Here is a 14182-nt window from a genome sequence, read left to right as displayed (position 1 = left end):
CCTTCCTAACAGTTCCAGTTTCTTGTGCCTAGAATATGGTAGGGTATAACAGGAGATACAAAAAGATGAGGAATATACAGGAATGTCCATCTATTTATTAGTTACATTCATTGAGGTGAGTAAATAGAATCAGATTTGGAGGGTACCTTACATTGTCTAATCTAATCTGTACCTGTTCCTTTCTACAATATTACCCAGAGTTAGTTATCCAGCATTCACTGAAAGATTTTTTAATAGGAAATCAAGACCTCCTGAAACAGCTCTTCGCATTTTAGGATAATTTAAGAAATTTTTGACATTTAAGGAAATTTTATCCCAAATGGAGGCTAAATCTTTGTTTCTGTAAATTTCATTCATTACTCTTCAAGTTTTGCCTTTAGAGCTATGTATCTGTATGCAAAATAAATCTTATTCCTCTTCCATGTAAAGAGTTTTCCTAACCTCTCTATAGCCTCCCATTTCTTTTAATTGATTCTCAAATTGTCTGATTTCTAGTCCATTCAATGTAGTCCTCTAAACAATTTTATATCTTGCCAATGTCAATCCTAAAATTTGCACCCTGAATTTCAATTCAACAAACATTTATTTATTAAGTGCCTGCTATGTAAGACAGTGAGGAGATACAGATGTCAACTGTTTTCATTTAAGAAATTCCCATGGCGGGGGGTTGGTGGAAATGATATGTAAAAATAAGTATGCTCCATAGTAGACTATGATAGGGGGTCAAAGAGGAGCCAGACAGATTTGAATCACCAAGTTCTTGTTGGACTTTTATTTCTCCTAACACTGAAACAGAATAAAGGCTTAAGTGAATATTAATGACGAGAAGCAGAAACCTCTGATTCTAACTATTCTAAAACTATTGATTTTATGGGGAGTACATGATCAAGATCTTAATTTCCTACATAAAGTTTTATTGAAATTGAATTTTTTTCCTGCACATAACCAGAATATGGCAAGAGGAAATTTTAAGTTCAAGGAAATGTTTCTAGTTGCTAAAATGATCTTCAGTTTCTAAGGGAACCATGGGAGTTAATCCCCTTGGCCATTACAATGCCCATTATAGGATAAATAATTTGGTAAGGTACATCAGATAAATATTGGATGATGATGCCATGTGTTAAAGGTCCTAGGGAATAATAATAGCTGCTGATCTTGCACTGCCCAAAATTTGAATTATGTACCACAAAATAAGATCCTAATAGTTGGTTAAAAGTTGAATTTTTTCATTGAAACATTACAAAATGGTTCAATGGTAGCATAGAATATTTTAGTTTACATTTTATTTATTGGTAGCTATTAATAAAGATAAATACAAAAAATTTGCAAGTCTACAATTTTTAAAACAATCATCCTGATTTTATTAAGTTATTAAGATAGATTCCCTTAGTATTGAATGTAAATTGTTGCTCCCTTATAATTTTATGTCTTTCTTCTTCAACTGCCTATCAGTAACTACAATTTGACAATTTGTTTAAGAGGCAGCAAGGAAATGATCTAGTATGTCATCAGAACAGTCACTTTGTCCACCTTTGCTTTCTTTTCTCATCCTTTTAGGATAGCACATTGAATTTTAAACCATAGTTAAAGTAGGATTAGCATGCCTAATAAGAAAAGAAACCAAATCAAATATGCTGATAGAGTATCTTTATCAAGATTCACCAAAGAAGCCACTGTATTTCTTTCTCTTTTTTTGATTGTTTAAAAGACATTTTCTTTGAGGCTATGGTTGTAGCTGTTTTTACAATGATATTTTCTTCTGAAAGTGTATTGGTACTACTATTCTAGTAGCTTTTTAATCGTTGTTCTTTTGGGTTATTTGCTCATTTTTCCAGCCTATTTCTTGACTTTGAACTCTATGTTAAAGTTGAACTCTGCTCACATGAAGGTAGGGAGGTACAGTTCCAAGATTTAGACTTTTTCCAAGTTGCTTTCAGAACTAATTCCAAGGATCTAAATGTTTTCAGTGCTTCAAGATGATGTGATCCAGATGGAGGTGTGCTCTGGTCTTTACTCAAGGAAACCCATTTTTCCACTATTGTTGCAAGCTCTAGCACTCTTCTGTGATCAGGACCCCGGCACTTTGTGATCCAGAATTGTGACCTAGAATTAGGTGCTAGACAGCAGCAGCCCCTGTGTCCTGTGCCAGCAAAGGTTCCCCTATAATCTCTTTCTTACCAGTTGTCTGGCCCCCTTTCCTTCTCTATGTTGAGATTCTTGAAGCTTCTCTTGCCATTATTGTAGCTATTGCTGTGTGCATGCTTCAGATATCAGACCTCTCTTGTTGAGCTCCTAAATTGTCTTAGGTTAGGGGAAAAATCCCAACTTTGTTGTTTCTACTCTTCAGAATTCAATTTGAGGCATTATTTTAAGGTTATTTGTGGGGTAAAGTTGGAGTGTTAAACTGGGTTGCTGCCTCCACTCTATCATCTTGCCTCTCAGCTTACCCCTCTTCCTTTTCTTTCTTTTTTTTTTTTTGAGCTTATAATCTTTCCCTTGGTTTCAACCTCTCCTCCACTGACTCCTTTCCTGAAAGCTAAAAATATGCCAATATCTCCCCTATCCTTTAAAAAGCCTTCAGTTGACTTTATCAGGCCTTCAAACTATTATCCTTTATCTCTTGTTCTTTTCTATGCCAAATTCCTTGGATAAGCTTTCCATAGTTTGCATTTTCCTTTTCCTTATATCCCATTCACCTGAAATGTGATTTCTAACTCTACCACACAATTAAATCTGCTCTTTCCAAAGTTTACTAATGGCATTGCTAAATCTAATGTCCCTATTTTTTCAGTTCTTACCTTCAGTCTCTTTTCAATGTTGACCATCACTTCCATACAGATTTTATTTCTTTCCTGGATTTTTATGATATTGCTATCTCTTGGTTTTCTTCCTATCTGTAAAACCATTCCTTCTCCTTTTCTGAATTTTATCATGTTTTGTTTTCTTTCCACAGGTTCCCTAGGACTCATTCCTGAGTCCTCTTTTTTTAAAATTATTTTTCCAATTATATGTAGAGATAATTTTCAGCTTTCATTTTTGTAAAGTTTTCTCCTTCCCACTCTTCCCTTCCGCTACCCTAGAATAGAAAATAATCTAAGTTACACATGTACTATCATGTTAAACATATTTCCAACTTAGTCATGCAGTGAAAGAGGAATCAAAACAAAAAGAAAAAACTATAAGAAGGGGAAAAATGAAAAACAAAATTAATAAGGTGAAAATAATTTGCTTTCATCTGTATTTAGATTCCATGGTTCTTCCTCTGGATGTGGATGGCATTTTCTATGACAGTTCTTTTAGAATTATCTTTGATTGCTCTATTTCTGAGATCCATCATAGATGATCATTACACTATTTTGCTGTTAAGATATACAATGTTCTCATGGTTCTGCTCACTTCAATCTGGCTCTCATTTCTTTTTTTTCCATTTTTCTTTCTCCTTTCTTCCTTGGTTTTTTAAATGCTTTTTAAAGCTTTTCTATGAAATTTTGGATTTGTGTTCAATTCATAGACTCCTTTGAGACTTCCCATGTAGGTAATTTGTCACTGCTTTCTTCTTCTGAGATGGTATCTCTATCTGCATAGTAGCTTTCTATGGCACTCTTTTTTTTGTTAATTTTTATTGTTGAGCTTTGCTCTGGGAGTATAGTCCTGAGTTTTTTGTGCAGGGCCTAGGGTCTGATCCCAGGTTATCACTGACCAAGGTATTGCCTATGCAGCCCAGTCATTGGCTATGCAGAGGTTTGTTTCCTCCTTTATGTCCAGGCTCTGCCTATGTAGTGGTTTCTTCCCAGTCCAGTCCTATACTTTGCCCCAGTGTTCCCAGGGTTCAGACATTGTCTGGGGATGGGGTCCTCCCTGCTGGCTAACTATCTAGCTGTCAGGATCTGTGCTTTTGTCTAGTTGGGCTTTACTTCCCCTATCTCCTCAAGCCCCTCCCCCCCAAGAGACAAACTTTCATCGAAGATCCTCCAAAATATCCAGTTTAAAACTTGCTTCAATCTTTTTTTTTTTTGGATGGGATCTGTAGATTTAATGTTTGTGTGGAGGCTTCATTTAATATTATGTGGGGAAAAGCTCCAAGAGCATTCTAGCTTTATGCCACCATCTTGGCTTCACCCTAGAAGTTGATCACAGTACATTTTTAAAAGTGGAAAACAAAAGATTCTAATGTAGCTTCAAAGACTGATCATGCAAGAGAAAAATTTATTCTAAACCATCATAGAAAAATACTAATAAAATTTCTTACTTGATTTTTAATTTTTAAAATGAATGTTAAAAAACAACTAAAATATATATATATTATATATCTGTATATATAATATGTACATATATATATATTATATATCTGTATATATAATATGTACATATATATATATATATATATATATATATATATATATTAAACAGAAGATGGAGAATAGTCTACAGTAGGAATAGTCTCCAGTAGGATGATAATATGGAGGTTATAGAGGTTATAGAGACATCTCATACATAACTATCCACATAGTACAGTAAAAGGAAACCAGATTAACAGAAATAAACTTTCCAAATCAGTCAAGAACTCATAAGAGATGAAGGAGTATGAAACAGGCAGGCCAGTGCCTATATGTATCACATCCTATGCTTAGGTGCAAGAGGGAGCAGTTTGCCATTAAATCTGAAAATATAAATGAAATGGATGAATATTTACAAAAATATAAATTGCCCTGACTAACAAAAGTGAGCATAAAATAAACCTATTTTAGAAAAAAAAATAACAAGCGATCCATGAACTCCCTAAGAAAAAATCTTTTATACTTCCTAAGGACCACAGTAAACTTTAAATAGATACATGAATAAGATACAAAGAAATTAGAGATTGATAGGACAATCCTTTCACAATTCCAGATAGACAAAATGTTCTCAACTCAACAAGGAATAGGGATGATCCCAAGAAACAAGATGGAAACGTTTGAGTTGATAAAATTTGTACAAACACTATTGGCACAGTTAATATAAGAAAGTAATAGTTAACTGGGAAATATCATTATAGCAGTCTTTTCTGAAAACAGTCTGATTTAAAAGAAGCTAATATCTCCTTGATATTCTCTTCTTTCTAGGTTTTTGGGGTACCACTCACTCCCAGTCCCAAGGCATTCTCTAATTATAATTCTCTCCTGTTTCTCCTCAAACCATAGCCATTTTGACTGTTCCTTCTCAATATTATTTTCTGGATCCTCAATATTGAAGACATCTACTAACCATACATGTCTTTCAGAGTTCTGTTTTGGGGCCCCTTCTCTTTTATCCAACCTCACTTGGTGATCTCATCAGCTCCCATGAATTTAATCACCATCTTTTTAAAAATTAATTATTTTATGTTTTTATTTAAAGTTTTTGAGTTTCTCCCTATCTCCCCTGAACCTTGCCTGAGATAGTTACCAATCAAATATAGGTTACATATATGTAATTATGTTAAATGATAAGTCATTTTGTACAAAATACTTCAGTCTTTGTTTAAACAGTCTGTTCTTTCTCTTGAGACAGATAGTATGCTTCATCATCAGTCCTTTGAGATTGTCTTGAATCATTGTATTGCTGAAAATAATTAAGTTATTTACAGCTTTTCATCAAACAATATTGCTGCTACTATGTGTCAGTTCATATAAATCTTTCTAGGTTTTTCTGAAATCATCCTACTTGTGATTTCTTACAGTACAATAATTAACCATTACAATCCTACACCAAAGCTTGTTCAGCCATTCCCCAATTGATGGGGAATTTCTTCAATTTTCCATTGTTAGCCATCACAGAAAGAACTGCTATAAATATTTTTGTACAAATAGGTTCTTTTTCTTGGATGACTTTGGAATATAGACCTAAAAGTATTAGAATTGCTAGATCAAAGGGAATGCGGTTTTATAAACCTTAGAGCATAGTTACAAATTGCTCTCCAGAATGGTTGCATCAGTTTGCAACTCCAACATTGAATTAGTGTCCCATTTCCCATATACCCTCCAACATATTTTATTTTCCTTTTTTGTTATATTAGTCATTTTGTTTAATCACTATCTTTATGCTGATGATTCTCCAGTCTACTTATGTTGTCCCAACCTTTCTGCTGACCTCTAATCCCATATCTCTACCTGTATTCCAGACATCTTGACCTGGATATCCAGTGGACATATTAAACTAAACTTGCTTCCTTTAAACCATACTTTCTCCACCCACCCCGAACTTTCCATATTCCTGTAGAGAACAAAATTATCCTCCCAGTTCCTCAGGCTCACAAACTAGGAGTCTCCTTTAACTCTTTACCATCACTCACCACATCCAATCTGTTGCCAAGACTTATCTATTTAACTTTCATAAAATCCTTCAAATACGATCCTTTCTCTCCTCTAACAGTGTCACTACTTTTAAGCAGTTCTCATCACCTCAAACATAGACTATTGTAATAGCTTGCTAATGATTCTGCTTGCTTCAAGTCTCTCCCTATTCCATTTTCTCCATTCAGTTACTAAAGTGAAAATCACAGATCCAATCGTGTCACTTTCCTACTCAATGAATGCCAGTAGTTGCTTATCACTCCAGGAGTTGTTATGTTCCTGCAAGGTAGCTTATCTTTTACTCAGAGGAACACTGAAGGGGCAGGAGACAAAGATGGAAAGTTCTCCATTTATTCAACTCCAAGCAAATACTTGAATACGTCTTTTCACTCCCAATCCCAAGGCATTCTCTAATTATAAGTCAAATAATACCCTGGTGCTTGCAGACAGCAGGTGTTAAAAAGTTTATTTAGTACTCCTACACACAACAGTCCCTTACAAATCCTCCTTTTTTGTTTTTGAGGTGAATTTCCTGTAAGCCACCCGAAAGAGAGCGGATTATTTTCAGCATTACTGATACACCATGCACAGGAGGATCCATATCATTGTAGGACTTGGAAGTTTATCAAACCTGTCAACAATATCCTATGCAGCATGATCAGGAGGGAAGCAATATCAATTTCACTTTCTATTTATCCCCAAATCAACCAAATTCAAAACCCCAACAAAAAGGAATAATATTTAACATAAGTAACTGTTTGACAATTACATCAATTTAACATCAAAAAAAATCAGTTTACAAAATTTAGTACAATATTTCTTCCCTAAAAGAAATCAGCAAATAATATGACTCAATATTCCCAAATTTCTAGAAATAGAATTTATCCCAATATAATTTCCTTCTGAATTACACACACACACACACACACACACACACGCACGCACGCACGCACGCACAAACAACAGAAACGACTCTCTTGAAACACATTTACCAAGCTGAGATTGAAGATTGAAACTCGGGCCAGTACCAGATCTCAGAATATATAAACGTTTTCCTTCTTATCCAGGCCAGTAGAGAGATGTGAAAATATACTATTGATGATAAAATACACACATACACATATAACATACCAATTAATACTGATAAAGAAAAATAACTTTTGGAATCAATCAGAATTTCTTGAGGAACCTCATATATTCATGAAAAATCTTGAAATAGCCAGTCAAAAATATTTGAATACATCCTTGAGCAACTTCACAAAACGCAAAGCTTTTCTATTCCACTCCAGAGATATTAGCCATAGGCACAGGTTTCATTAACAGATGAAATCTGAATTTCCCAATCCCAGAAAAAGTCTTCTTCCTAATGATGTTGGTTCCCTCCTTCTGTGATAATGCAGACTTTCCTTTCAGGAATTAAGATTTTTCCATTCCCTGTGGAAATAAAAACATATCCTAGCCCTCAAATAATTTCCTGATCAGGGCATTTCCATATTCCTTCCCTATCTTTCCACATTACTTTTTCTTGCATAGGGTATTCATACTAACTCTCTTGAAATACCCATTTATTTCATTTGCACTGTTCAATTCCCCAAAATTTCATAGTTGGAGTAGGCCAATTGGAATCAAATTTCAAAAAATTTATGGTGTAAATTGCATAATTCAATCTATTGGTGGGCATATCATGAATTCCCCTTTTTTGCTTTTGAAGCACTATTTTAAGCATCTGGTTCATTATTTCTACCACCCCTTGCCCCTGTGGATTGTAAGAAATTCCAGTAATATGTGTGATAGCAAATTCTGCACAAAAGTTTTGAAAGGATTGAGCCAGATAGGCTGGACCATTATTAGTCTTCAAAGTCTCCCTCCAGAAGTCCACCAAGAGCAAAGCAACTTAATAAATGAGTTCTCACCTGTTTAAAGGCCTCCCTGGTTTGTGGAGTCACCCAGACAAAGTCCAAATAGGTATCAATGCAGACATGAACATACTTCAGTCTGCAAACTCGGACAGATGAGTGACATCCAGAGATGTCAAAGAGAATTTGAACCTATCCCTTTAGGATTCACAGAATCCCTTGATATTTCAGGAGAAAAGGCACACAATGAGTACATCATAGCACAATTTTTCTAGCTTGTTCTTTGATAATCCCATACAAACTTCATAATGATCGCACCGACAGATGTAATTTATCATGAGCCTTCATAGCTTCAAAAGTAGAAGAGGTTAATATAACATCAGCAATAGCATTTCCTTTAGCTATAGGCCCTGGAGCATCAGTATGAGACCTAATATGTAAACGAAATAGAGAATAAGTGTGTCTTCTAAGCAAATAATTGAATAATACTCTGGTTATTGGTGTCCTTGATTCGGGAAGTTTCTAAATGCTGTAGTATACCCCAAACATATTTACTATCTGTGACAATATTGATGGGTTCATTAATTGTCACAGCTTGTATTACTACATAAAGTTTATTTTGTTGGGTGGATTGAAATGGAGTAATAATTAGATCCCTTCTATTTCTATCTGGAATTTAAAGGGAAGATCTGTTATTTTTTGTTGCATCTGTAAAAACCATCTACAGGCTCCTTTTTTCACTATCTGCTCCACAATCCATGGCCATGAAGAGAAAAACTTACTAAGCACTAATGTGATTTAGATATCATTGGCATATTCACCAAAATCTGCCATTCTTCCAGGTGCTTAGTACTGTCATCTATAATTTCCATCCATAATGGGACATAAATCTTCAAAGGTTCTTGTCCAAATAACCCTATTACTCTATTTCTAGCTTTTTTGCATTTGCAAGTATGTAATGAACACAATCTTTCCTGCACACTTAAATATACCCATTCCACAATGCCTTGCCCCCGATATATAATTCCAGTAGGATATTCTACAGTGTCCAAAATAGTTAATTCAAGGTCCTGCAAATGATGTACTCTTATGCTGTGTCATGAATCAATTGCATAATGGTCTGAAGTGCTAGATAACAAATTCTTGTCCTCTCTCAGTATTTCATACAGTAGTTTCATAAGATCATTAGGAATCCTAACCTGAGGTCATATGCACTGTATATCACCTATCAACTTCTGAACATCATTTAATGTCTGTACTTTGTCTATATTCAATGCAGGAGGCTTGATTGAATTTATCTGGAAACCTAAATATTGAAAAGGAGGGTGTTTTTGTATTTTGTCTGAAGGTATCACTAACCCATTTCCTTCAAGATCAGCTATGGCATCTTATAACATTTCTTCCAATACTTCACTATTTTCATGAGATGCCAGGATGTCATCCATATAATGTAAAAAATATGCATCTTTATATTTATTCCTAACCCCCTTTAATGCTTCATGTATAAAATATTGACATATAGTTGGACTGTTTTTCATTCCTTGTCGCAACACCTTCCAATGATACCTATCATGAGGAGCTCCAAGATTTGTGTTGTGAATGGAAAAGGCAAATTTCTCAGTCCTGTGGGTGAATGGAAATAAAGTAGACACAATCTTTAATGTCAATCACCCACAACAGTTGCTCTTTGGGAATCATGTTAAGAGAAGGTAATCCTGGTTGTAAAGCACCCATGTCTTTCATAGTTTCATTGATCTTTCATAAATCTGTTAACTCCTCCATTTTCCTAATTTTTTTAATAGCAAACACAGGGGAGTTCCAAGGGCTGTAACTTTTTTCAATATGCCCTTGTTCTAATTGTTCCTTAACTATGTCTTTTAAAGCTAAAAATCTTTTCTTCTGTAAGGGACCATTGTTCCACCCATATAGGTTGCAGATTCTTCCATTCTAGTTTAACAATCAGTACATTAATCCTTCCAGACTCAACAGCAGCCTCAATCAAAGAATCCGTGCTGATTTTTGCCCCTAATTGACACAATATATCTCTTTCCCATAATATTGTAGGGAGTCCTTCAACTATGAAAGGAATGACAGTCCCTGCTTTATCTTCTTTTCTCCATTTCAAGGGCTGACCTCTAATGCCTACTAGGTTAGTATAGGCAGCTTATTTAGGCCAAGCTTGTGGTCAGTTCTGTATGGGGAACAGAGTCCGATCTGTCCCAGTGTCAATCCCTTCTACTTGGATAACACAAAGAGGTTTTCTGAAGAAATCATAGTAGTAAACATAGTTTCATTGTGTTTTCTGAGTTTTGGCCCCTTTTCCAACTCCTTTTCCTTCTAATTTTTACAGGATCCTGAGAAAACATGTAACTGAGTTATATATTGATTCTCATTTATCAACTATCATCATCATTAGCATTCACTATTTCAATAGAGAAAATTTCTCCACTCACATGTTTTACTAAAGGTCTAAAGTGAGTATATTCTGGATTTGGTGGGGCCAAAATGCTTGCCAACTTCTTATCCGTTAATTGTAAAGGGTGAATTGGCACTTCAGTAGAAACATGTGGAGGTATCCTAATTTCCCAGCACTTTTGACCATCAATAGTTTTGTATGTGTCAGCTTGCTGCCAAAGCTGCATAATGGTTGTTCCATTCCATCCCCTGCTGGTCCTGAACTGTAATATCCCATGATTGTTTTTGAGGGGCCTCTGGGAAAGGGCCCCTTTCTTTGTGTACATTCTGATGCTCAGTGTCCTACCTTTTAACACTTTGGGCACAAAGTTTTACGATAATGTATCCTGACCTTTCTGGGTTTAGCTCCTTGGGAACTACAACAATTTGTCTTTAAATGTCCAGGTTTTCCACAAACAAAGCAAGTCCATTTCTCTTTATTTCCCGTGTGCATATTAGCAAATGCCTCTGCCATTAATTATGTATAATATACCTGAGACCCTACTCTGTCATATATTTGAATCATTTCCTCAATGGTGGCTTCCTTTCTTAAGCCAATCATTCCTTGCTGACAATCAGAATTTGCATTAGCCCATGCTAATTGTTTTATTAATACATCTATTCCTGCTATATGTCCTAACATTCTTGAAAGAAATCTACAAAAGCCTCATCATTTCTTTGTCTGATTAGTGCAAATGGTTCTTTCTTTTCATTTTGTATTGGAATACATCCCCAAACATTCTTTCATATGTTTCTAACCCAAAATATATTTGGTCTTCATTGCTGAGAAATTTATCCGTGCCACTTTAATTGTTCATATGTGGTAGCATTGGGACCTTGTACATGCCTCAAAGCCATCTATCTACATTGTTCTATAAACTCTGTCATCCAAAAGATAAATTGTCCAGATGATAAACATGCTCTATCTGCTTCCAATCCTTAAGTATTAATATGGAGTATGCAAAAGTATCCAATTGTAGCTGGAAAAAAAGTGGTCTTGGCTCATATTCCCCCACTGCCTTCCTTAAATCTCTGACTATTTTTATATCTACTGGCTTATGTCTTCTCCTAAAGTTCCCTGGATTAAAAGAATCTGGCTCCTCAATAATAGGATATGACTGAAACTCATCCCCTGAATCTCCCAAACTTTCTCCCTTCTCTTTTGCTCTTTCAATGGCTTTTTTTAATGCTGAAGCTTCTATACTAGGACTGATCCTAGGCTTTTCTTAATAATACTTCTTTATGTCTTCTGCCTCAGGCCATGGAGGCAAATATACTTTCCCTTTTCCTTCAATTTCCTCCACTCCTCCTTGTTCTAACTTCCTTTTAAATACCCTTAATATCTACCCCATGATAACAATTAACTTGTTACCTCTCCAAAGTCTTTTGCTCTGGGACGCCCCCTGGAATTTTGCTTGGTCCTTATCCCAGACTCCAATCAGATAGCCCCTGAATGAGCTTTTTTCTTGCCTTCCTTGTGTTCCTGCTGGCTAGCTTATCTTTTACTTAGAGGAGCATCGAAGAGGCAGGAGACAAAGATGGAAAGTTCTCTATTTATTCAACCCCAAGCTAGTGCTTAAATACCCAGGTGCTTTGGGACAACAGGTGTTAAAAGTTTACTTAGTACGCCCATGCACAGCAGTCTCTTACAAGGAGTAAAGATAAAAAGCACTTTTGGACATTTAAAGCCCATTATAGCTTAGGTCCCATATACGTTTCCAGTCATTTTTATTTTATTTTTTAACTTTTTTTAAAATTTATTTTTATTAAATATATTATTTGAGTTTTACAATTTCCCCCCCAACACTCTTACTTCCCCCCCCCCCATGGAAAGCAATCTGTCAGTCTTTACTTTGTTTCCATATTGTACCTTGATCCAAATTGATTGTGATGAGAGAGAAATCATATCCTTAAAGAAGAGACAAGATGTCTAAGAGGTAACAAGATCAGACAATAAGATATCTATTTTTTTCTAAATTAAAGGGAATAGTCCTTGAACTTTGTTCAAATTCCACAGCTCCTTATCTGGATACAGATGGCAGTCTCCTTTTCAGGCAGCCAAAATTGTTCCTTATTGTTTCACTGATGGAATGAGTGAATCCTTCAAGGTTGATCATCACTCCCATGTTGATGTTAAGGTATACAGTGTTTTTCAGGTTCTGCTCATTTCACTCAGCATCAGTTCATGAAAATCCCTCCAGGCTTCCCTGAAATCCCGTCCCTCCTGGTTTCTAATAAAAACAATAGTGTTCCATGACATGCATATACCACATTTTGCTAAGCCATTCCCCAATAGAAGGACATTTACTTGATTTCCAATTCTTTGCCACCACAAACAGGGCTGCTATAAATATTTTTGTACAAGAGATGTTTGTACCTTTTTTCATCATCTCTTCAGGATATAGACCCAGTAGTGGTATTTCTGGGTCCAAGGGTATGCACATTTTTGTTGCCCTTTGGGTGTAGTTCCAAATAGCTCTCCAGAAAGGTTGGATGAGTTCACAGCTCCACCAACAGTGTAATAGTGTCCCAGATTTCCCACAACCCTTTTCAACAAAGATCATAATCCTTTCTGGTCATATTGGCCAATCTGAGAGGCATGAGGTGGTACCTCAGAGAAGCTTTAATTTGCATTTCTCTAATAATTAATGATTTAGAGCAATTTTTCATATGGCTATGGATTACTTTGATTTCCTCATCTGTAAATTGCCTTTGCATATCCTTTGACCATTTGTCAATTAGGGAATGGCTTTTTGTTTTAAAAATATGACTCAGTTCTCTGTATATTTTAGAAATGAGTCCTTTGTCTGAATCATTAGTTTTAAGGATTGTTTCCCAATTTACTACATTTCTTTTGATCTTGGTTACAATGGTTTTGTCTGTGCAAAAGCTTTTTAATTTAATGTAATCTAAATCACCTAATTCATTTTTGGTGATGTTCTCAAACTCTTCCTTAGTCATAAACTGCTCCCTTTTCCATAGATCTGACAGGTAAATTAGTCCTTGATCTTCTAATTTGCTTATAGTGTTGTTTTTTTATGTCTAAGTCCTGTAACCATTTGGATCTTATCTTGGTAAAGGATGTGAGGTGTTGGTCTAATCTAAGTTTCTTCCATACTAACTTCCAATTATCCCAGCATTTTTTATCAAAGAGGGAGTTTTTATCCTAATAGCTGGACTCTTTGGGTTTATCAAAACAGCAGATTACTATAATCATCTCCTGCTTTTGCACCTAAGCCATTCTACTGGTCCACCACTCTATTTCTTAGCCAATACCAAACAGTTTTGATGACTGATGCTTTATAATATAATGTTAGATCAGGTAGGGCTAAGCCACCTTCTTTTGCACTTTTTTCATTAACCTCCTGGAAATGCTTAAATTTTTATTTCTCCATATGAATTTACTTATAATTTTTTCTAACTCATTAAAGTAATTTGTTGGAATTTCGATTGGTAGGGCACTAAATAGATAGCTTAGTTTTGGTAGAATTGTCATTTTTATTATATTAGTTCTCTACCTATCCATTAGCAGATGATATTTGCCTATTTATTTAAATCTGA

This window comes from Macrotis lagotis, chromosome 7, assembly GCF_037893015.1.
Source record: "Macrotis lagotis isolate mMagLag1 chromosome 7, bilby.v1.9.chrom.fasta, whole genome shotgun sequence".
Lineage (NCBI taxonomy): Eukaryota > Metazoa > Chordata > Mammalia > Peramelemorphia > Peramelidae > Macrotis > Macrotis lagotis.
This window is presented reverse-complemented; position numbering follows the sequence as displayed.